At 32.3% G+C, this 4,209-nt stretch overlaps 1 long non-coding RNA gene across 1 annotated transcript; it reads right to left on the reverse strand.

The window, feature by feature from the left end:
- Positions 1-646: 646 nt before the first annotated feature.
- On the reverse strand, positions 647-1,280 carry LOC128923540 (uncharacterized). The gene is made up of 3 exons (XR_008472346.1): positions 1,158-1,280; positions 844-1,013; positions 647-784 (listed from the first exon to the last, which is right to left on the reverse strand). It is a non-coding gene; the product is annotated as an uncharacterized LOC128923540 (long non-coding RNA).
- Between the last annotated feature and the right edge of the window lie 2,929 nt (positions 1,281-4,209).

A 4,209-nucleotide genomic window follows, 5' to 3' on the forward strand; every position in this document is an offset into this window, starting at 1 on the left:
TCAATCATAAACCAAACTTATCAACGAAGCCACACTGAAGAAGGCTCGGTTAAAACAAACACTCATCCAAATAACGGCCTTTTGCATGAAAAATAATGCCAGCTTCGGAGCATGGAATATTTGCGCACCCTAAGAAAAGTGTAGACCTAAAGCAATGGATTTATTGTGAAATTGAAGTTAATTTATTAACTATTTTGCAACAAATATTGAAATGTATTTGAAAACTTACGTCAGCTGTTTCTGTTTACATTATTTTATTTCCCACACGTGTGGGGAAAAGCTATGCGTACTGAAGCTTTTTATTTTATCAAAATTGTCACAGAATACCAAAAAAGTTCTTACTTGATAAAAATCTGAAAAAATTTTAAACTTTGTTGTTATTTTGTCAAGTGCACAGAATAGGGCTGTAAGTTTATTCAATTTTTTGTAGCTGAATTGCTTTGCGCAATAGTTTTTCGGCCGGCTCGAAGTCATCGCTAACTGGAATTAATTCTGGAAGGATATGTATATGTATATTAAAATAATTTAGTAAAGATGTATTTTCATACATAAATCAATATGTAATTGAGTGCTATCACAAATATTACGTAAAACAGTTATAATATCTTGAAAGAAGTAAACAGTATTTACCTATTAGGGTGGAGTAAAAATTCTCCAGACTTCTTAAAGATTTTTTTCCATGAATTCCGTCAATATTATATTCTTGGACAACAGCGTCCGTCAATATCTCTTTAAGATTTTTAACCACCCCTGCCGGTCTAAAAAGGGATTTCATAGTCTTTACCTGAAAAGAAAAGTAATTATTATAAGGGAATTAAGATGCAAAGATTGAACAAAACTTACATAACATTCGCGATTGTCGTTATTTATTTCTGCATTTAGACATTCTACCTCCTCCACACTTGACAATGGAAATTTTGCTGTTAAAACAGTTTCCTCAGCAATGTGGCGATTCCACTTATTTACAACCACTTTCATATCGACTACTGCTTCCATGCAAATTCGGAGTTAATCTGAAATATGTAAATAAATGTAAACAAACATATATGTAGTTATGTATATAGAGTACAGATGAATTAAATTTGTTTACACGTAGATTTGTATGTATGTACATATATGCGTGAATTTAATACTTGTCCCTATAAAATTTTTCTTACCTCTTAAAAGCTTGTTATCCTGTAGCATTGTTTCTAAAAAATAATAAAGAATAATTATAGTTATTATAATTATATACACTTCCATGCGTTTTTAGAACATCTGACAATTGCATTCCTTTCTGTCTTTAGCTGAAATATTGTAAAAGTTCAATCTTAAAGTATTGAAATAATTATATTTAGTTATACATATGTATATGTACATACCTTGAGCTATGTATTTAAGCTATATTTTTCTGGAACACATGTATGTAAATGCGACATGTATCTAAATGCGGTAATAATACAAGCGTTTTTATCAAACTGTGCTTACTGTAACGTCTAGGTTTTCTCAAAGTTGCATTCCACCCTTATTTTTCGCTGATATTCTACTGAGAATACATATTGAAAAAATCGCGTGCTGTAGATCGTGCTCTCTTCTCTCACAATCTCTCTCCTGTACTACTGCTTCTCTGCATTACGGCGGTGTCGTGAATTAACTAGTTACTTATAATATATGAATTCACTAGTGCAATTAACAAATTCATATCAGCCGTACTGCAGGGTCAGTGTTGTCCAACGTGACTGTGTGCACATTATGAATGTGTTGGTTATTAGCGTACATTCGGAAAGCTACAAGCAGACAACACGAATACGGAACAGTGCGTACAAATAAGTAAACGTACTTTTTAAAAATTACGGTAACTAAATTATCTATTTTTATTTCTTTATTATATTGCTTAATTCTAATGAGATCAGAAATGTGATTGTTTGATAGTAGATTTCTATATTTGCTTTGAATATGCTTTAAAGTGGAAAATGTCACTTTGCAACTATATGTTGATCCGAACATTGAAAATATTTTTAAAATTTCATTTTTCGCTAGTGGATACTTTTTTTCTTAACGGATCAAAGGAAGCAACATCACACGTCAATTGATTATCATATATGATTATAATTGGTTGTATTTGAGATAGATCTTTAAATCTTTTGTTGTAATTTTCTAAAATGCGGGATATAATTTGGCTATAGTATTCTAATTTATTTGTGATTGAAAATTCCTTTGCAAGTGATGATAGGTTTGGCATACTTATTAAATTGTTATTGTTGATTTGATGGGTTAAATTCTTTAATATTTCTTGAAATGTTGTTATTGTTTTATGTAAATTGAAAATTAGTTTATTGTTGTCCTGCAATGTCAGATTTAATTGATTAAGTATTTTTGTGATGTCGCACAGAAAACCTAGATGCTTTATAAATTTTTCATTATTCAATGATGAAACCAACGATTTTCCTAACTCTGAATTATCATCTTCTAGAAATATTTTGACCTCTGTTCTTAGTTCGAAAAGCCTTTGCAAACATTTGCCTCTACTTAGCCAACGAACTTCGGTGTGTAAAAGTAAATCGTTATGTTCAGCGTCGATTTCTTCTAAGAAAGTTTTATATTTTCGATGGCTAAGCGCATTATGACCCCCCTTGATTTTATTTATGATTTTAATTGCTGTTTCCATTGCTTGTACACAACCCAGTTCTTTTGAAAAAAGCACTTGTTGGTGAATGCAAGAATGAAATGCGGGAACCTTAATGTTATTCATAGATAACTGCCCTACCAAACCAATTTTTTTGCCCACCATCTGTACATATTGCGCTCAATTTATTGGTGTTCGCTATAGAGAAAACATGCTATTCTAAAATATCGAATAGAGTTTTCCCGGTGACGTTACCAAAGAAAGCAAGAGTAGTAACAATTTCTTCAAAAGTCTCAAATCTATCATTGACAGTTTTTGCACAAATAACAAACTAATTGGCATATGTTGTTACTATCTGTGCTTTCATCTAAGCATATTGAATAATATCTACAGTTTAACAATCTGTGTTTGGTACAGGACTGTATATATGCACTGAGAACCTCAATTCTACGTGCTATAGTTTGGTGGGATAATGGAATGGTTTTCAAAATTTCCTGTTTTTCTTTACCTTCATCAAAGCATTGCAGAACAATGTCGCATAAGTTTCTGAAAAACTCGCCATCGGTGAAAGGTCTGCCTTGCTTTGCTAATGCAAGTGCAACTACAAAAGATGCCTTTTCACGTGGGCATACTTTTTTGTTTGCCATAGGTTGAGAATTTAATTGTAAATAAAATTTTCTTTTGTAATTATCAAGAAGACTTTTTCGGGCGTCTCCCTCGATATTTACAAGATTTTTGTGATAACGTTCATAATGTCTTTTTATATCATGTTTGCTACAACGCTTTATTTTTTTATAACAAATTAAGCATTCTGCATGCTTTTCATTGTTCTCAATAAAAAAATAACATATTTCGCAAATTTGTTGTTTAGTGCGTTCTGTTTGTAAAATATTAATGGTGTTGCTTGCTTGAAATTCTAGCGTCAAAATTCTGCTTTGCTTGCCTACGAAGTTGAATACAGTTGGTGTGAGGTGTCTGGCTTGCTGTACAACTGTCTGTGCGCTATTGTGCGTATAGGTCGTGGACAACGCTGCTATACGTACAAGTTAACACAATTGATTATAAAATTCGCAAACATCGGTCAATAACTTTCACCTGCAATCGATGAACTGCTGACGCTGCGTCAGTTATTGACTTCGCACACGCATCCGTCCAAATGTTGACTCCGCATCAGCATATTGCCAATTGGGGACAAACATCAACGTGACCAGCAAATAACATAGGTATAATTTAGGCTTAAAAAGTATTTTGTATTCAGTCTTTAGAAGACAGTCTTGAGTCGACAACAGCTTTTAGTTGGAGTCTTTAATGGAAAGTCTTAGTCTTTAGAACTCATTTTAAATAATAAAATAAACTGCGGACGCAATTCTGCTATTAAAAAAAAAAAAAAGTTTTAATAAACAAGTAAGGAAGGGCTAAGTTCGGGTGTAACCGAACATTTTATACTCTCGCAATTTATTGATGTAATATTATAAAGATAACACAATTCGACCCATATATTGGGTATGAAGTTCAATAGAATAACGAAAATCATCATAAATAGTATATGGGGACTGAGGTAATTCCTAAACCGATTTCACTCGTTTTCACCACCAAGATACAAT

This window comes from Zeugodacus cucurbitae, chromosome Y, assembly GCF_028554725.1.
Source record: "Zeugodacus cucurbitae isolate PBARC_wt_2022May chromosome Y, idZeuCucr1.2, whole genome shotgun sequence".
Lineage (NCBI taxonomy): Eukaryota > Metazoa > Arthropoda > Insecta > Diptera > Tephritidae > Zeugodacus > Zeugodacus cucurbitae.